The sequence below is a fragment of the Zea mays genome, chromosome 2 (genome assembly GCF_902167145.1).
Source record: "Zea mays cultivar B73 chromosome 2, Zm-B73-REFERENCE-NAM-5.0, whole genome shotgun sequence".
In the NCBI taxonomy this organism is placed as follows: Eukaryota; Viridiplantae; Streptophyta; class Magnoliopsida; order Poales; family Poaceae; genus Zea; species Zea mays.
The window spans coordinates 243,447,856-243,469,379 of record NC_050097.1 but is presented as its reverse complement, the minus strand read 5'-3'; the positions used below and the strand labels follow the sequence as shown (position 1 = coordinate 243,469,379).

The 21,524-nt window shown below is 49.1% G+C and overlaps 1 pseudogene; it reads right to left on the bottom strand.

Moving 5' to 3' along the window:
- Positions 1-19,990: 19,990 nt before the first annotated feature.
- On the bottom strand, positions 19,991-20,404 carry LOC109944637 (uncharacterized; annotated as a pseudogene).
- Between the last annotated feature and the right edge of the window lie 1,120 nt (positions 20,405-21,524).

The window sequence follows — 21,524 nt, the reverse complement described above, 5'->3', positions numbered from 1 at the left end:
GGGGCTGTCGAGTCCTTGCTGACGTCCTCTTGCTTCCGTAAGGGGGCTGAGAGCCGCCATCGTCATAGAGCGTGCGGGGCGCCATCATTACTTGTCTGGCGGAGCGAGCCAGATGGGACGCCGGTCTTGTTTCCCGTAGCCTGAGTCAGCTTGGGGTAGGGTAATGATGGCGCCTCCTGTTGACGTGGTCGGTCCGCGCCCTAGGTTGGGCGATGTGGAGGCTCCTCCGAGGTCGAGGTCGAGTCTGTCTTCCGAGGCCGAGGTCGAGTCCGAGCCCCTGGGTTGGGCGAGGCGGAGACCGTCGGCTGAGGCTAGGGCTGAGTCCGAGCCCTGGGGTCGGGCGAAGCGGAGTTCGTCGTCTTCCGGGGCTGAGCCCGAGTCCGAGCCCTGGGTCGGGCGGAGCGGAGTTCGCCGTCTTCCGGGACTGAGCCCGAGTCCGAGCCCTGGGTCGGGCGGAGCGGAGTTCGCCGTCTTCTGGGACTGAGCCCGAGTCCGAGCCCTGGGTCGGGCGGAGCGGAGTTCGCCGTCTTCCGGGACTGAGCCTGAGTCCGAGCCCTGGGTCGGGCGGAGCGGAGTTCGCCGTCTTCCGGGACTGAGCCCGAGTACGAGCCCTGGGTCGGGTGGAGCGGAGTTTCCTATGGTGCCTGAGGCCGGGCCTGACTGCCTGTCAGCCTCACTCTGTCGAGTGGCACAGCAGTCGGAGCGGCGCAGGCGGCGCTGTCCTTCTGTCAGGCCGGTCAGTGGAGCGGTGAAGTGACTGCGGTCACTTTGGCTCTGTCGACTGGAGGACATGCGTCAGGATAAAGGTGTCAGGCCGCCTTTGCATTAAATGCCCCTACGATTTGGTCGGTTGGCGTGGCGATTTGGCCAGGGTTGCTTCTTGGCAAGACTGGGCCTCGGGCGAGCCGGGAGTATGTTCGTCGCTGGAGGGGGCCTCGGGCGAGACGGAGATCCTCCGGGGTCGGCTGCCCTTGCCCGAGGCTGGGCTCGGGCGAGGCATGATCGAGTCCCTCGAATGGACCGATCCCTGACTTAGTCGCACCCATCAGGCCTTTGCAGCTTTGTGCTGATGGGGGTTACCAGCTGAGAATTAGGAGCCTTGAGGGTACCCCTAATTATGGACCCCGACACATATATAAATTGGTCCCCTTGTACCATGTACGATACACCATATATAATAGATCCGTTTTCCCGTGGTTTTTTTCTCCTCCAGACTGGGGGAGTTTTTTCCACGTTAAACTATGTGTCCTATTTTCCCATCTGCGATCCTAACAATTGGTATCTAGAGTTAGGGTTTAGACACATGTTTTTTAGCCGCCGCTGCCAGTTCTCCTTTCGCCTGGGTGCCACCGACGGGTGTCCATCATCGCTCGGTTCCCCAGATCCATGTAGTCCTCTGGGCTAGGGATGGCAATTGGACCCGGGGGTATGGATACCCACGGGTTTCGTACCCGATGGACATGGATACAGGTTGAAAAACTCACCCGTGGATCCTGCCGGGTCGGGTACCCGAAATACGTCGGGTAGGATACGGATAGTATATTTTACCTATGGGTATCCACTGGATACCCGAAATATTAATTCACAATTTCACATGTTGTGTTTTTGGCCCATGAAGCAAAGTAAAAAAGCCCAAAGGCATCCCGACCCGACGTGTGAAGGCAGTGGGACTCGCTGTTGGGCCATCGTATACTCGTATTCCTATTCTCCTAACCCTAACCGGCTAACCTGAGACAGACAGGCAGCCAGCCAGCCGCTCGCCCGCTCCCGAGACCCGAGTGCGTCGTCGGCCACCCGCCCGCCCCAGCAACCAGCATCCCGTCTGACGCCGCGTTCGGCCCCCAGCCCCCCACTCCCCTTGTCGTTCCTCCCGCCGCGCGCCGCTCACGGGCTTTGACGGAAGCAACAATCACCAGGCGCGGCTGGGGTTCCGCAAGGCGACGGCTTCACCGGCATCGCCCTGGCCCCTGGGGTTCCGCAACATGCCAGCACGGCCAAGCACCAGGCGGTGGCGCTGCTGGTGCAGTCGGATAGCGGGACAAGTCCATCTTCCTCAACGACCAGCAGATCAACGCCGCCCCTCAGACCCTCAGGTACTCATGAACTGTACTATGATTTGTAAATTGGTGATGTTGCTTATCAATTTCATATGTTGTGATGTTGTTCATTAACTCCCATCTGTCATAAACTGTGTTGCTCATCAATTTACATGCATATAAGCATATTTATATTTTACAGCAGCATATATCCATCGGATACCTGATACCCGATGGGTACCCGGTGGACACGGGTACAGGTCCATTTTTTACCCGATTAGCTTGGTAAGTATGAATATTTGTATAAGAGTCAGATATAATATCGGGTCGAATATTATTATACCCGAACATAACCAGACACGGTGCCATCCTGTCTCGCGCGGTCTGGCGATTTGAAGGCCGCCCACACTACCGGAATCCAAGGCTTTGCCGAGTGTTGTATTCTTTGCCGAGTGCCTTTTGTCGGGCACTCGGCAAAGAAGGCTTTGCCGAGTGCCGCACTCGGTGAAGCTAGACTCTCGGCAACGCGGCTCTTTACCGAGTGCTGGACACTCGGCACAGGGCGACACTCGGCAAAGACTAGTTTGCCGAGTGTCAAACACTCGGCAACGTGGGCTCTCGGCAAAGGGCCGTCAACGGCCGTCCCAGCGCTGACGGCCGTCAGTCTTTGCCGAGAGCCAACGGTTGGCACTCGGCAAAAAGGCTTCTTTGCCGAGTGTCCTACATCTAGCACTCGGCAAAGGACTCTGTGCCGAGTGTCATCTCTAGACACTCGGCAAAGTATATTTTTATTTTTTTTATTTTGTCTCCCAAACTTTTTGTGGTATGTTCCTACACTATGTAGACCTACATGTATCATTTGTGGACAATTATAACAGAGATTCAATCGTTAGTAGATTTAGTTCGTTTATTTGAATTTCTTCGGAAAATTCAAATTTGAACTGCAGGTCACTCGAAACTTGGAAAACCGTGCATGAAAAAATGATATTCATGGTACTTAGCATAAGTTACGACCGATTTCAGAAGCGTACCGGAAACTTCGAGCAACATGCTCACTAAACATGGCCGTGAACTTGGCATCCACATGTTTAAAAATTGTATAAAACACAAACAAAGTCAGAAAATCATGAAACTTGTCCCCGTGTCATGATATCATATGTATAGACTGTGATAAAAATTTTAGAGTATTTGGAGAAAGTTGTGAGACACTATGTGTAGAAACCTAAGAGGTCCACATTGAAACTCTATGATTTCATGTGTAGTCCTCTTAGGTTTCTACACATAGTGTCTCACAACTTTCTCCAAATACTCTAAATTTTTTATCATAGCCTATACATATGATATCATGACACGGGGACAAGTTTCATGATTTTCTGACTTTGTTTGTGTTTTATACAATTTTTAAACATGTGGATGCCAAGTTCACGGCCATGTTTAGTGAGCATGTTGCTCGAAGTTTCCGGTACGCTTCTGAAATCGGTCGTAACTTATGCTAAGTACCATGAATATCATTTTTTCATGCACGGTTTTCCAAGTTTCGAGTGACCTGCAGTTCAAATTTGAATTTTCCGAAGAAATTCAAATAAACGAACTAAATCTACTAGATATTGCAAACACTGTTATAATTGTCCCAAAATGATACATGTAGGTCTATATAGTTTAGAAACATACCACAAAAAGTTTGGTGGTGAAAACAAAAATAATACAAATGTACTTTGCCGAGTGTCGTGTGGTTGACACTCGGCAAAGTAGGATTTGCCGAGTGTCCCGGAATGGCACTCGGCAAAGAAGTTAAAAGTAGTCTTTGCCGAGTGCCCCTGGATGGCACTCGGCAAAGAAGGCGCCTTTGCTGAGTGCCGCCGATCTGGCACTCGGCAAACCATATTTTAAAAATAAAAAAATATCTTTGCCGAGTGCCGCATCGCGGGCACTCGGCAAAGAACATAAACTTAGCCAATCCAACGGCTTCTCCTTCTTCTCTCTCTCACTCACGCTCACCCGCTCGCTCGCCGCCGACGCCCGCGCCGCCCGCGCGCCCGCTCGCCCACACGCGCCGCCGGCCACGCGCCGCCCCCGGCCGCGCGCCCGCTCGCCCGCGCCGCCTGCGCCGCCCGCGCGCCCGCCGCTCGCCTCTCGCCCGCGCCGCCCGCGCGCCCGCCGCTCGCTGCGCGCCGCCCACGCCGCCCGCTCGCCGCGCGCCGCCCACGACCGCCGACGACCCCGCGCCGACGACCTCCACGCCGTCGACCGCTCACGATCTCCACGCCGTCGACCGCTCACGACCTCCACGCCGTCACGCCCGTTCGCCGTCGTGCACCGTCCACGCCGAGCAAATAGGTATAAACTAATTTTCACATTTTAGTTGCTAAATATTGTCAAATAAATGTATATGTGTGGTTGTGTATTGTGTATTGTGATTGTGTATTGTGAAATAGAATTAGGTTTTTTGTGTGTGATTGTGTATTGTGAAATAGAGTTAGGTAAGTCTTCTAATTGTTTATGTGGTTATTTAGGCATTAATGTATATGTGTGGATATATATATGTGTGGATGTCAGCCATCGTGCTGCTACTTATATTTACAGGCTTTGAAAACCTCCCCGTGCAGGGGAGGTGCTGCCGGATTTTTTTGTTGATAGGCTTTGGTTAAATATGTTATAGGATGGAGGACCGTGAGTGGATGTACACGGGCCGTAGAGGAAGGAACGATGTCACTACTGAATGGATTAGAAAGACCGATGATTTCGTGGAACGGGCATATGGCGAAGCTGCTAAAGGAGCGAGTCTAGTCCCATGCCCGTGCAGCAAATATGACAACCGGAAAAGAAAACCAAAGAAGACCATGGTAGAACATATTTGGAAGAATGGATTTACGCCGGGCTATACTCGGTGGATATTTCATGGTGAAGCGCATCGTACGAGAGAGGAGGTGCTGAGACAACGTGTCGAGGATTATGACGCGGATGCGGGGGTAGCGGATATGTTGAACGACTATCAGGAGGCACAGTACACGGGAGGATGTATGGATGACGAGCCAGAGCCGACTGCAAAGGCGTTCTACGACATGTTCGACGCGGCACAGAAGCCCCTTCACGGCCAGACAAAGGTTTCTCAACTGGATGCCATTGGGCGTGTAATGGCGTTCAAGTCGCAGTACAGCATGAGTAGAGACGCATTCGATGGCTTGTTGACGGTTATTGGGAGTCTGCTTCCGGATAATCACGTTCTGCCAAAGAGCATGTACGAGGCACAGAAACTACTTCGTGCACTCAAGATGACGTATGAGCAGATTCATGCTTGTCCGAAGGGCTGCGTGCTATTTAGGAAAGAATACGCGGAGGCAAAGTACTGTCCCAAGTGTAATTCGTCTAGGTTTATGGAGGTAGACTCTGGTGATGGACAGAAGAGGCAGCTCGACATCCCCTTGACAATCCTACGACACCTTCCGTTCATACCGAGGATCCAGCGTCTGTACATGACAGAGGAATCCGCGAAACAGATGACATGGCACAAAAATGGAAAACGATACAATCCTGACAAGATGGTGCACGCATCAGATGGTGAAGCATGGAAACACTTTGATGACATTAACCGTGAGAAAGCCGAAGAGGCTCGTAATGTACGTGTTGCGTTGGCCACAGATGGGTTCAATCCCTATGGAATGAGCGCTGCCCCGTACACATGTTGGCCTGTGTTTGTTATCCCAATCAATCTCCCCCCTGGTGTGTGCTTTCAAAGGCAGAATATATTCGTGTCGTTGATAATTCCCGGACACCCGGGGAACAAAATGGGCGTGTACATGGAGCCTTTGATCGATGAATTGGTACGTGCCTGGGAGGAAGGGGTATGGACGTATGACCGAGCTACGAAGACAAACTTCAGAATGCATGTTTGGTACCAGTACTCCATGCATGACTTACCGGCGTATGGGCTATTCTGTGCCTGGTGTGTTCACGGTAAGTTCCCATGCCCAGTTTGCAAGGAAGCTCTCAGGTTCATTTGGTTGAAAAAGGGTGGCAAATATTCGTCCTTCGATAAACATCGACAATTTCTTCCTGATGACCATCCATTTCGCCTAGACATCAAGAACTTTACGAAAGGTGTCGTAGTGACAGACCGCCCACCTGCAACGATGACTGGTGCCGAAATTCGTCAACAGATAGATGGCCTCGTGGCCAATACAGAAGGTGGTTTTGTGGGATATGGTGAGCAGCATATGTGGACACATAAGTCTGGCTTGACTCGGCTCCCCTATTATGACGACCTGCTCCTTCCACACAACATTGACGTGATGCACACTGAAAAGAATGTTGCTGAGGCACTGTGGGCAACAATTATGGACATTCCTGATAAGTCAAAGGATAATGTGAAGGCAAGAGTGGATCTGGCAGCGTTATGTGATAGACCAAAACTAGAGATGAAGCCGCCAAGTGGCGGAAAGACGTGGAGAAGGCCTAAGGCCGATTTCGTCCTAAGCAGGGCCCAGAGGAAGGAAGTACTTCAGTGGATCAAGATGTTGATGTTCCCTGATGGGTATGCATCTAACCTGAGTAGGGGGGGTGAACTTATCTACTATGCGAGTCTTAGGGATGAAGAGTCATGACTTCCACATATGGATTGAACGGATTCTTCCTGCGATGGTTCGAGGCTATGTCCCTGAGCATGTCTGGCTAGCGCTTTCAGAGTTGAGCTATTTCTTCCGTCAACTTTGTGCAAAAGAGTTATCTCGGACCGTTGTTGCAGACTTGGAAAGATTGCCCCCCGTGTTACTGTGTAAGCTTGAGAAGATATTTCCACCCGGCTTCTTCAATCCAATGCAGCATTTGATTCTTCATCTCCCCTATGAGGCACGAATGGGGGGCCCCGTGCAGGGACGTTGGTGCTATCCAATCGAGAGATGTCTAAAGACTATTCGAAAGAAATGTAGAAATAAATGCAAAATCGAGGCTTCCATTGCAGAGGCATACATTCTAGAGGAGGTCTCAAACTTCACAACAACTTATTATGGTGACAAACTGCCAAGCGTGCATAATCCACCCCCTCGTTACAATGATGGCGACAATGAATCGAACCTTAGCATATTTCGAGGCTAACTCGGAAGCGCAAGTGGCTCGACCACCAAGACCTTGACACATGAAGAGTGGCGGCATATCATGCTATACGTATTGACCAACCTTGAAGAGGTGACGCCATACATGGAACAATTTCTTCATGAATTCTGGCGTCGATCAAGGGATCCCACTCCACAGGAATATGACGCTCTTCTTAGAAAGGGTGCGAGAAATGGGTTGCCCCATTTCATTTCCTGGTTCAAACGTAAGGTACGTGCTTAGTTTGTAAAAGAGATACTGAAAGGGAAATGTGCCTTTGGGCCATTTCTAAGTATTTTGGTGATTAAGTGCCAACACAAGTGCTTAAATGTGAATCTATGCCCATGGATGAACAAAGTGCAAATCACAAGTAAAGGTATGTTTCTAAGCCTTAGTACATTGGTTTTGTGTACTAATATATTTGTCTAAGTGTTAGAAATAGAGAGAAGAAGAAAAGGAGAATGTTGGCTGTGTACAGCCAACAGGCTATTTCGGTCTGGGGCACCGGACTGTCCGGTGGTGCACCAGACAGTGTCCGGTACGCCAGGCTACCTCGGGCGAAGAAGCCGCTCTCGGGAATTTGCCGACGGCGTACGGCTAAAATTCACCGGACTGTCCGGTGTGCACCGGACTGTCCGGTGAGCCAACGGTCGGCCGAGCCAACGGTCGGCCGCGGAATCTGCGCGCGACACGTGGTCTGGCCAACGGTCGGAAGGAGGCACCGGACTGTCCGGTGTGCACCGGACTGTCCGGTGCGCCAGATCTGCAACGGTCGGCAACGGTAGGCTGCGCTGTTTATGGAAATAAATCGGGCACCGGACAGTGTCCGGTGTGCACCGGACTGTCCGGTGCGCCCGACGACAGAAGGCAAGGATGGCCTTCCAGATTTGTTCTCAACGGCTCCTAGCTGCCTTGGGGCTATAAAAGGGACCCCTAGGCGCATGGAGGAGAACACCAAGCATTCCTACAACATTCCTAAGCACCAAGACATCGATCTCACGCATTCGTTTCATTGTGATAGCATATAGAGCTCTTGTGGAGTTGTGAACTCTTTGAGTTGTGTTGCGAGCTCTTGTTGCTGCTTGTGTGCGTGTTGTTGCTCTGATCTTTTGAAGTCTTGTGTGCGTTGCTCATTCCCATCCTTGCTCTGTGTTTCTTTGTGAACTTCAATTGTAAGGGCGAGAGGCTCCAAGTTGTGGAGATTCCTTGCAAACGGGATTGAGAAAAAAAGCAAGCAAAACACCGTGGTATTCAAGTGGGTCTTTGGACCGCTTGAGAGGGGTTGATTGCAACCCTCGTCCGTAGGGACGCCACAACGTGGAGTAGGCAAGCGTTGGTCTTGGCCGAACCACGGGATAAACCACTGTGTCATCTCTGTGTTTGATCTCCTGTGGTATTGTGTTTTGTTGAGACTCCTCTCTAGCCACTTGGCAATAATTGTGCTAACACTTAACAAGTTTTTGTGGCTATAAGTTTAAGTTTTACAGGATCACCTATTCACCCCCCCCTCTAGGTGCTCTCAATTGGTATCAGAGCCGTTCTCTTCAAGAAAGGGACTAACCGCCTGAAGAGATGGATCCTAAGGGGAAGGGAATCGTGATCAACGATAAGGAGAAGGAGTCCTTCGTCAACGAGCCCAAAGATGACAAGCCTACCGACTCCGGCTCGGGCCATAGATGGAAGGAAGGAAAGAAGAAGAAGACAAGGCGCATCAAGGAGATCGTCTACTACGACGACAGCGACGAATCTTCCTCTTCCCAAAAGGACAACGACGACAACGACTATGGCAAACAAAAGACGGTTAATTCAAACTTTTCTTTTGATTATTCGCGCATTCCGCATAGCTCAAATGCTCATTTGCTCCCCATTCCACTTGGCAAGCCTCCTCACTTTGATGGAGAGGACTACGGATTTTGGAGTCACAAAATGCGTACTCACCTATTTTCTCTCCATCCAAGCATTTGGGAGATTGTGGAAAGTGGAATGAAATTTGATAGCTCGGATAGCTCTTCGTTTATTAATGAACAGATCCATAAAAATGCACAAGCTACTACTGTGTTGCTAGCCTCTTTGTGCAGGGACGAGTATCACAAGGTGAGCGGCTTAGACAATGCCAAGCAGATTTGGGACACCCTCAAGATCTCTCATGAGGGGAATGATGTCACCTTACTCACCAAGATGGAATTGGTGGAGGGCGAGCTCGGACGATTCGCGATGATAAGGGGCGAGGAGCCGACACAAACATACAACCGGCTCAAGATCCTTATCAACAAAATAAGGAGCTACGGAAGCACGCGATGGACGGATCACGACGTCGTCCGCCTAATGCTAAGGTCATTTACCGTTCTTGATCCTCACTTGGTGAACAATATTCGTGAAAATCCTAGGTACATCAAGATGTTGCCCGAAGAAATTCTTGGAAAATTTGTAAGCGGGCGAATGATGATCAAGGAGGCGAGGTACGTGGACGACGCGTTGAATGGCCCAATCCATGAGCCTCAACCCATTGCTCTCAAGGCAACAAGGAGCAAGGAGGTGCTACCCAGCAAGGTGGCGCAAATTGAGGTGGCCGGTCTTAATGATGAAGAGATGGCCCTCATCATCAAAAGATTCAAGACGGCACTAAAGGGTCGCAAGGGACAGCCAAGCAAGACTAAGACCAAGGGAAAGCGATCATGCTTCAAATGCGGTAAGCTTGGTCATTTTATTGCTAACTGTCCCGACAATGATAGTGACCAGGAACACGGGAACAAGAGGGAAAAGAAGAAGCATTACAAGAAGGCCAAGGGTGAGGCACATATCGGAAAGGAGTGGGATTCGGATTGCTCCTCCTCCGACTCCGACAATGAAGGACTCGCCGCCACTGCCTTCAACAAGTCATCCCTCTTCCCCAACGAGCGTCACACATGCCTTATGGCAAGGGAGAAGAAGGTATGTAATCAAAACAATGTCACTTATGATTCCTCTAGTGATAATGAGTCTAGTGATGATGATGACATAGACTATTCATGCTTATTCAAGGGTTTAGATAGATCTAAAATAGATAAGATAAATGAACTCATTGATGCATTGAATGAGAAAGATAAACTCTTAGAGAAACAAGAGGATTTATTGTATGAAGAGCATGATAAATTTGTAGAAGCTCAAAAATCCTATGCTTTAGAAGTTAAAAGAAATGAAATGCTTTCTTTTGAACTATCCACTTGTCATGAAACCATTTCTACTTTAAAAGGTGTTAACAATGATTTAAATGCTAAACTAGTAGAAGCAAATAAATCCAACTCTTGTGTTCAACATGTTGAAATTTGCACTAGGTGTAAAGATGTAGATATTAATGCTTGTAGTGAACACTTAGGTTCTATTTCAAAATTGAATGATGAATTAGCTAGTCTTAATGCCCAACTTAAGACTAGCAAAAGTGAATTTGATAAACTAAAATTTGCAAGGGATGCCTACACGATCGGTAGACACCCCTCAATTAAGGATGGACTTGGCTTCAAGAGGGAAGCCAAGAACTTAACCAGCCATAAGGCTCCCATCCCCGCTAAGGAGAAAGGGAAGGCCCCTATGGCTACTAGTGCTAAAAGGAACCATGCCTTTTTGTATCATGATAGGAGACAAACTAGAAATGCTTATAGGAGTTATAATGCTTATGATGATTTTGACTCTCATGCTATGTTTGCTTCTAGTTCTTCCTATATGCATGGTAGAAATATGTCTAGGAAAAATGCTATTCGTCATATGCCTAGAAAGAATATTATTCATGCTCCTAGGAAAGTAGTAAATGAACCTTCTACAATATATCATGCTTTGAATGCTTCCTTTGCTATTTGTAGAAAGGATAGGAAAATAGTTGCTAGGAAGTTAGGGGCAAGATGCAAGGGAGACAAAACTTGCATTTGGATCCCTAAGAATATTTGTGCTAACCTTGTAGGACCCAACATGAGTTGGGTACCTAAAACCCAAGCCTAAATTTGCCTTGCAGGTTTATGCATCCGGGGGTTCAAGCTGGATTATTGACAGCGGATGCACAAACCATATGACGGGGGAGAAGAAGATGTTCACCTCCTACGTCAAGAATAAGGATTCCCAAGATTCAATCATATTCGGCGATGGGAATCAAGGCAAGGTAAAAGGGTTAGGTAAAATTGCAATTTCTAATGAGCACTCTATCTCTAATGTGTTTTTAGTAGAGTCTCTTGGTTATAATTTGCTATCTGTAAGTCAATTATGCAACATGGGGTATAACTGTCTATTTACAAATGTAGATGTGTCTGTCTTTAGAAGAAGTGATGGTTCACTAGCTTTTAAGGGTGTATTAGACGGCAAACTTTATTTAGTTGATTTTGCAAAAGAAGAGGCTGGTCTAGATGCATGCTTAATAGCTAAGACTAGCATGGGCTGGCTGTGGCATCGCCGCTTAGCACATGTGGGGATGAAGAACCTTCACAAGCTTCTAAAGGGAGAACACGTGATAGGTTTGACTAACGTGCAATTCGAAAAAGATAGACCTTGTGCAGCTTGTCAAGCAGGTAAACAAGTGGGAGGAGCACATCACAGCAAGAATGTGATGACCACTTCAAGACCTCTGGAGCTGCTGCATATGGACCTCTTCGGACCCGTCGCCTATCTGAGCATAGGAGGGAGTAAGTATGGTCTAGTTATTGTTGATGACTTTTCCCGCTTCACTTGGGTGTTCTTTTTGCAGGATAAGTCTGAAACCCAAGGGACCCTCAAGCGCTTCCTCAGGAGAGCTCAAAATGAGTTTGAGCTCAAGGTAAAGAAGATAAGGAGCGACAACGGGTCCGAGTTCAAGAACCTTCAAGTGGAGGAGTTCCTTGAGGAGGAAGGGATCAAGCACGAGTTCTTCGCTCCCTACACACCACAGCAAAATGGTGTGGTAGAGAGAAAGAACAGGACACTTATCGACATGGCGAGGACGATGCTAGGAGAATTCAAGACCCCCGAGTGCTTTTGGACGGAAGCCGTGAATACGGCTTGCCACGCCATCAACAGGGTCTACCTTCATCGCCTCCTCAAGAAGACGTCGTATGAGCTACTAACCGGTAACAAACCCAATGTATCTTACTTTCGTGTATTTGGGAGCAAGTGCTACATTCTAGTGAAGAAAGGTAGAAATTCTAAGTTCGCTCCCAAAGCTGTAGAAGGGTTTTTGTTAGGTTATGACTCAAATACAAAGGCGTATAGAGTCTTCAACAAATCATCGGGTTTGGTTGAAGTCTCTAGCGACGTTGTATTTGATGAGACTAATGGCTCTCCAAGAGAGCAAGTTGTTGATCTTGATGATGTAGATGAAGAAGATGTTCCGACGGCCGCTATACGAACCATGGTGATTGGAGAAGTTCGGCCACAGGAACAAGATGAACGAGATCAACCTTCTTCCTCAACTATGGTGCATCCACCAACTCAAGACGATGAACAGGTTCATCAACAGGAGGCGTGTGATCAAGGGGGAGCACAAGATGATCATGTGATGGAGGAAGAAGCGCAACCGGCACCTCCAACCCAAGTTCGAGCGATGATTCAAAGGGATCATCCCGTCGACCAAATTCTTGGTGACATTAGCAAGGGAGTAACTACTCGGTCTCGATTAGTTAATTTTTGTGAGCATTACTCCTTTGTCTCTTCTATTGAGCCTTTCAGGGTAGAGGAGGCCTTGCTAGATCCGGATTGGGTGTTGGCCATGCAAGAGGAGCTCAACAATTTCAAGAGGAATGAAGTTTGGACACTGGTGCCTCGTCCGAAGCAAAATATTGTGGGAACCAAGTGGGTGTTCCGCAACAAACAGGACGAGCACGGGGTGGTGACGAGAAACAAGGCTCGACTTGTGGCAAAAGGTTATGCCCAAGTCGCAGGTTTGGATTTCGAGGAGACTTTTGCTCCTGTGGCTAGGCTAGAATCAATTCGTATCTTGCTAGCATATGCCGCTCACCATTCTTTTAGGTTGTACCAAATGGATGTGAAGAGCGCTTTCCTCAACGGGCCAATAAAGGAGGAGGTGTACGTGGAACAACCCCTGGCTTCGAGGATGAACGGTACCCCGACCACGTGTGTAAGCTCTCTAAGGCGCTCTATGGACTTAAGCAAGCCCCAAGAGCATGGTATGAATGCCTTAGAGATTTCTTAATTGCTAATGCTTTCAAGGTTGGGAAAGCCGATCCAACTCTTTTCACTAAGACATGTGATGGTGATTTGTTTGTGTGCCAAATTTATGTCGATGACATAATATTTGGTTCTACTAATAAAAAGTCTTGTGAAGAGTTTAGCAGGGTGATGATGCAGAAATTCGAGATGTCGATGATGGGCGAGTTGAACTACTTCCTTGGGTTCCAAGTGAAGCAACTCAAGGACGGCACCTTCATCTCTCAAACGAAGTACACGCAAGACTTGCTGAAGCGGTTTGGGATGAAGGATGCCAAACCCGCAAAGACTCCGATGGGGACCGACGGACACACCGACCTCAACAAAGGAGGTAAGTCCGTTGATCAAAAAGCATACCGGTCAATGATAGGGTCATTACTTTACTTATGTGCTAGTAGACCGGATATTATGCTTAGTGTATGCATGTGTGCTAGATTTCAATCCGATCCTAAGGAGTGTCACTTAGTGGCGGTAAAGCGAATTCTTAGATATTTAGTTGCTACGCCTTGCTTCGGGCTCTGGTATCCAAAGGGGTCTACCTTTGACTTGATTGGATATTCAGACTCCGACTATGCTGGATGTAAGGTCGATAGGAAGAGTACATCGGGGACGTGCCAATTCTTAGGAAGGTCCCTGGTGTCGTGGAAATCTAAGAAACAAACCTCCGTTGCCCTATCCACCGCTGAGGCCGAGTATGTTGCCGCAGGACAGTGTTGCGCACAACTACTTTGGATGAGGCAAACCCTCAGGGACTTTGGCTACAATCTGAGCAAAGTCCCACTCCTATGTGATAATAAGAGTGCTATCCGCATGGCGGAAAATCCTGTTGAGCACAGTCGCACAAAGCACATAGACATCCGGCATCACTTTTTGAGAGACCACCAGCAAAAGGGAGATATCGAAGTGTTTCATGTTAGCACCGAGAACCAGCTAGCCGATATCTTTACCAAGCCTCTAGATGAGAAGACCTTTTGCAGGCTGCGTAGTGAGCTAAATGTCTTAGATTCGCGGAACTTGGATTGAATTGTAGCATACATGTGTTTATGCCTTTGATCATGTTCATTCTGCATTTTGTTGCTTATTGTGGTGCTCAAGTTGTACAAACACTCCCTGGACCTCACAAGTCCGTTGCAAAGTGATGCACATGTTTAGGGGGAGATGTGTTACAACTTGACCCTTTGAGACTAACCATATGCTTGAGTGCTTGATTTAGTCTCGAAGGAGAATTGAAAGGGAAAAGGTGGACTTGGACCATGAAAGACTTCCACTGCACTCCGATGAGAGGGTAACTAATTCCAAGTTCATCTCATGAACTCTTATTGCCATTTGCTCTTACTTGAAGATTTTGGTGAGGCAATGGGGTTAAAAGGGCCAAAGTTGATTCCGTTTTGGTGCTTGATGCCAAAGGGGGAGAAAATAAAGGCCAAAGCAATAAATGGATCAGCTACCACTTGAGAGATTTTGAAAATAGTAGAATAGAGCTTTGATTTTGAATAGAGCTTTTGGTTTGTTCAAAACTCTTGCATTGTCTCTTTCGTCAAAAGTTGGTTTCTAGTGGGGAGAAGTATTGATTATGGGAAATAGGGGGGAGTTTTTGAAATCTTTGATCAATCTCTTTTGGAATGGCTCTCCCTATGCTTCAACATGTGTGTTTGACTTAGAGATAGAGATTTGAGTTTGATTTGCAAAAACAAACCAAGTGGTGGCAAAGGATGATCCATATATGCCAAAAATGAATCAAAATAGATTTAAGTTCTATTTTAAGTGATTTTGCACTTGTTCTAGTTGCTTTATGTTGTGTTGGCATAAATCACCAAAAAGGGGGAGATTGAAAGGGAAATGTGCCTTTGGGCCATTTCTAAGTATTTTGGTGATTAAGTGCCAACACAAGTGCTTAAATGTGAATCTATGCCCATGGATGAACAAAGTGCAAATCACAAGTAAAGGTATGTTTCTAAGCCTTAGTACATTGGTTTTGTGTACTAATATATTTGTCTAAGTGTTAGAAATAGAGAGAAGAAGAAAAGGAGAATGTTGGCTGTGTACAGCCAACAGGCTGTTTCGGTCTGGGGCGTCCGGTGCGCCAGGCTACCTCGGGCGAAGAAGCCGCTCTCGGGAATTTGCCGACGGCGTACGGCTAAAATTCACCGGACTGTCCGGTGTGCACCGGACTGTCCGGTGAGCCAACGGTCGGCCGAGCCAACGGTCGGCCGCGGAATCTGCGCGCGACACGTGGTCTGGCCAACGGTCGGAAGGAGGCACCGGACTGTCCGGTGTGCACCGGACTGTCCGGTGCGCCAGATCTGCAACGGTCGGCAACGGTCGGCTGCGCTGTTTATGGAAATAAATCGGGCACCGGACAGTGTCCGGTGTGCACCGGACTGTCCGGTGCGCCCGACGACAGAAGGCAAGGATGGCCTTCCAGATTTGTTCTCAACGGCTCCTAGCTGCCTTGGGGCTATAAAAGGGACCCCTAGGCGCATGGAGGAGAACACCAAGCATTCCTACAACATTCCTAAGCACCAAGACATCGATCTCACGCATTCGTTTCATTGTGATAGCATATAGAGCTCTTGTGGAGTTGTGAACTCTTTGAGTTGTGTTGCGAGCTCTTGTTGCTGCTTGTGTGCGTGTTGTTGCTCTGATCTTTTGAAGTCTTGTGTGCGTTGCTCATTCCCATCCTTGCTCTGTGTTTCTTTGTGAACTTCAATTGTAAGGGCGAGAGGCTCCAAGTTGTGGAGATTCCTTGCAAACGGGATTGAGAAAAAAAAGCAAGCAAAACACCGTGGTATTCAAGTGGGTCTTTGGACCGCTTGAGAGGGGTTGATTGCAACCCTCGTCCGTAGGGACGTCACAACGTGGAGTAGGCAAGCGTTGGTCTTGGCCGAACCACGGGATAAACCACTGTGTCATCTCTGTGTTTGATCTCCTGTGGTATTGTGTTTTGTTGAGACTCCTCTCTAGCCACTTGGCAATAATTGTGCTAACACTTAACAAGTTTTTGTGGCTATAAGTTTAAGTTTTACAGGATCACCTATTCACCCCCCCCTCTAGGTGCTCTCAGATACGTCTTTGAACTCAATTTAGCGTCTTTTAACTTGCGAATACTTGCAGGGCCAAAGAGATCCGTCTATGAGTGCCGAGTTGAGACAAGTAGCCAACGACTTTGCTTATAGGGTCAAGAAATATTCTGGGTATGACGTCAATGGATACCGTTTTCGCACAACACACTACGACAAAAGTCGGCCCAATCGGAAAACAACGTGTTCTGGAGTCTTTACGCCGGGCCTTGACAATGTCGATTATTTTGGACGAATCGAAGAAATATACGAGCTCAATTTTTATGGTTCCAAACCTCTTACTCCAGTGATATTCAAATGTCATTGGTTTGACCCTCAAGTGACGAGATGGACACATTCTAATCTTGGGATAGTCGAAATTCGACAAGATTCCACCTTAGCAGGAGACGATGTCTATATCGTGGCCCAACAGGCCACACAAGTGTATTATCTCCCATATGCGTGTCAAACGAAAGAACATCTTAAGGGTTGGGATGTTGTGTATAAGGTATCGCCGCACGGGAGGTTACCTGTTCCTAACGATGAAGATTACAACTTAGACCCGGACACATATGATGGAGAGTTCTTCCAAGAAGATGGGCTAGAAGGGCGATTTGAGATAGACTTAACTGAAGCTATCGGAATGGACGTAGATATTGAAATGGTTGTTGATGAGGAGGATGATGAGGTGCAAAATGATAATGACTTAGTAATCCTTGAAGGCAATGATGAGGTTGCGTCTTCCGATGGTGTTGAGATTGAAATGCTTGATAGTGATGATGAGAGTTATGATCCAGCTAACCCCGACACATATGAAGATTATTTTTAATCGATGTAATGCTATATGACTTTTTATTTCGCACCTGTTTTTAAATACATCTTTTTATATGTGCTTATTTGTTTACTCTTAATTGCAGGTTGTTGGACAAATATGGTGGGCGGTTTCCTGAGGAGGAGGAGGGGGAGGAGTAGGACGGCGGACGATGCAGAGCAGGCAGCGCAGCAGCACGAGGCAGAGCAGGCAGCGCAGCAGCAGGCGGCGCCTCAGGATGACGACGACCAGCAGCAGGACGACGACGACCAGCAGCAGGACGCCTCAGGTTCAGGCGGCTCTAGTTCGAGGAGCATCTACCTACGAGGCCCCGCGAGTCTCCCACCGCGTCCCATACTTCGGGACAGACGACCGTTGATTCGGCCGGAAGGGGAGAGGTATGTAACTTTATGTTCTTCATTCTTGTTCATATTATGTGTTCAAAATCATAATATAAACTAATACCTTTTATTTATCACTTGGACAGGTATTGGACGATTTTGGATTATGCTGGGGGTCATCGTCACCCCCCAACAACATCCTCGGCCTGCTGTGCAGGGAACACTTCCCTGGACTTGTGGAGTACGCCGGAGTGACGGGCCCAGCCTTCACCTTCGACCACTACGCCGTCGCCCCCGATGCAGTAGACCGGGACGGCAGGGAATTCAATAACAAGGCGGAGCGGGTGAAGCAAGAGCTGTGGGTAAGTCTTAGTATAATGTAAAATATGTCGCATTCGTTGCAAATTCTTGAAATAATGTATGGATACATCGTTTTTGTATGCAGGATTTCTTCAGATGTGATGCTGGATACGAGGCTAGGGCGGATGTGGTGGCCACCACGAGCTGTAAGAAGCTCGTTGTGGACATGCACTATGAGGCCCGCATCCAGGCCATCATCACCTACCACGGCTCCGTCCTTGGGGAGAAGGTGACCAAACCTCAAGCCAGAACCATGTTGTTGACCAGGGAGCAGTACCTGCAGGTAAAGTCATGCATGTTTGGTACCAGTACTCAATGCATGAATTTTATTTTATCTTCTGATATGCACTTTATGTGTTTACTTTGCAGGTGATTCCACATTGGTGCGCCGCACATCCTCTGTGCTGGGAGCAGATGGTGGATAGGTGGTGTTCGGCTGAGTGGGACGAGGCACACACAGCTAGCCGGGAACGGCGTTTGATGATGCAAGGCCCCTCCCACCACCAAGGCAGCCGGAGCCTGGGCCAATATGCCGAAGCATGGGTACGCCACCTTTTTTATTTAGATATATAACACTAAGTTAGATATTATTTCTAACTATCTCGTTGGTTTTCGTTGCAGTCGGCGTCACATGGTGGCAGGCCTTGTTCCACCTTCTCGGCCTATGCTATGGCCCATAAGGGTAAGGCGACGTCCGACGTCACCTACAACTCGGATGACGGGCCCGAGGCCTACACCAACCCCGCCGTCTACAGCCGCCTCCATGACTACACCGCCATGGCGCAGGAGGTCCATGGCCCAGACTATGATCCGAGCACCGAGCCGATCGACCCCGATGTGCTCATGAGGGTCGGAGGAGGCAAGAGACATGGGTGGTACTGGATTGCCGACGGGGCAATCGACTCGTCCTCCACTCCCACTCTGTCTCAGGTGAGAGCAAGGAGCACGGGCTCGAGTCCAGCCATTCGACCTCGGCACGACAGCTCACAGCATCGCATACAACAACTCGAGGTTAGTGCTTCTGTAACTCGTCCTTCCTTGAGTTATATACCTAGTCTTTGAGTTACTATAACGTTGGCTTGTAATATTACAGACCCAACTAGAAGAAGAGAGGAGGGAACGTCACGAGATGGAAGCGAGGATGATGGCGGAGCGGGAGGTAGAGCGCCGGGCAGATCATCAGAGGATGGCGGAGATGTTCCAGTACATGCAGAGCCTTGGCGCCGCACAGGGCATCGCTCCACCACCTCCATTGTTCCCTCCAGTTGACCCTGCTATCTTCCACACTCCTGTGAGTATCAAAATTGTAGTTAGATGTTTGTAATGCATCTGGTATAACACATGCAATCTCTTCTCTGTGCAGGGCCAATCTGGAGCGGCATCCAACAACCCTCCGGAAGGGTTCAGCCCAACGCAGCCCCGGTTAAACCGCCCACCTCCATGAGTGTTGTGTTTTCATTGTTTTAGACTTCAGAACTTATGTCTGTGTTTGATACACTACACGACGGTTCACCTACAGCGACCTACGGTTGGTTGCTAAAACGGCCTTCAGCGACCTACGGTTGGTCGCTAAAAACCTTTAGCGACCCATAAGGATGGTCGTTGTAAGTGCCGTCGCTAAAGGCTTTAGCGACCGACATCTTTTTAGCGACCGACCGTCCGTTGCTAATATTGTATATTTAGCGACCAATGGTGGGTTGTTGTACTATAGATTTAGCAACCAACCGTAAGTTGCCATACTATACATTTAGCAACCAACAGAAAGTCACCCTTTTTACAGTTTTTATTATTAATAATATACATTTAATTAAGCACCATAAATCATAGATTTTTATACACAAACACAAAAGCACCACAATTATATATTCACAAAAGCATCACAATTATAATATCATTCACAACTAGATCACTAATGTTTCATATCACTCCAGCTATTGTTCAAAAGCCAACAACTACATCACTCTAGCACAATAATCACAAAGAATTGAGGGTAACAACAGCTCCTCTCATTTTGCTCTACATACTTTCTTATGTTCCCCTAGCACAATAAAAACTTAAGGACAATCCAGATTATGATCCCTAGCCGCCCGAATGCACCTTGTAAAACCTAGGTACTACTACTAGCTTGAGGCTTCAGGCCACGCAGTTGAGGCCCAAGCAACCCATCCACAAGCTCCTCCTCGCCGCACGCTTCTGCAAAGAACACACAGCCCGAGATGACGAAGTTTTCAGAACACGCAAGCGTTTGTTTGGCAGTCGTTGGCTGCATTGCATATGTCTGTCTGCCGTGCCACGTACGAGCGTACTACGTACCCGGCGCCTGGGAAGGCGGGAGACAGCGGCGGCGCCGTCGTTGTCATCCGGCGGAGGCACGCGGTAGAGGTCCTCGTCGACGGGCCTGACAACCACCACCCTCCGGCTCCGGCGCGTACCACCAGCAGGGCTCGGCCGCGACGGGCGCGGAGTCCGGGAGGTTGACGAGGAGGAGGAGTAGTAGTAGTTCCACTCCCCGAACGCCAGCACGTGCCGCCGCCGCGCCTTCTCCATGGCCCTCAGAAACGAAGAGGCCTGAGTACAAGGAAGGACCTGTGTGCCGCGGAAGGCAAAGACGATGGAAAGAGGGCAGTAGATCGAGAGCAAACGCAGGGAGAAGAGACTACCATCTGCTAGAACACAGTGGGGCAGCGACTGGCGCCGCCATGACGTGGGCGGCGGGCGACGGGCATGGGCTAGTGGATGAAGCGAGGCGTTCGGGCGCAGGCGCGCTAACCGGCTGGCCGATTGTGACCGGCCGCCAGGCGGAGGCGGGGGGCGCTGGCTGTGGTGGCACGGCTGGCTGCAGGGGCGCGGGTGCTGGCGGTGTTCGGCGGCTGGGCGCGACTCCATGGCGTGAGGAAGCTGCAGGAGAGGGAAGCGAGGGAGAGAAGCTAGAGGAGAGGAGGGAGAGGGAGAAGGGATGGCGGCGGCTGCTAGGAGCCAGGGGTGGCGGCTTGGGGTTAGGGAAGGGGCAAGGGGCGGCCGGCTCATGGGCCTAATGGGCCAAGGGTTAGTTAGGTTAGTTTTTTTTTCTATTTCTTTTTTTCTAAATTCAAAATCATATTTTAAATAACCCTAAAATTCATAATAATTAAACCGAAATTATTTTTAGTGGGGATAAGGCTGAGAGTAGCTTGAGCGGTGGGTAAGAGAAAATTTCTAGTGGGAATCAAGATCGGTACCACTCCAACGCCGAACACCGGAGACGAGCCCGACAACGTCTGCTCACCCTGGAAGGCGGGTGTTCGATGGCGCGAGACGGCGAGAGCCGAGAGGAGATAGACGGTGACGGGGATAATTCTTCCGCCGCCGCTCCGTCACCTCCCCCGGAACCAATGAGGACCGAGCGCAGGGGCACGACAGGGCTAAGGGCGAGCTCGGCGAGCACCAAGGGTGAGGTGGCGGCGGCACCCTCCACGGCTGAGGGAGGGGGCGGCCATGGGAGAAGTGACGGCGGCTGCGCGCGTGGAATAGGGTTCGTTTGTTTGTTTAGTAGGCCTTTAGATGGGCTTTGGTGAGTAAATAAGAAACATAAAAATCACATACCCCTATAGCGACCTACCATCAGTCACACAGTTACCTCAATAGCGACCGACCATAAGTCGTTAAATTTCTAGACTTTTAGCGACCC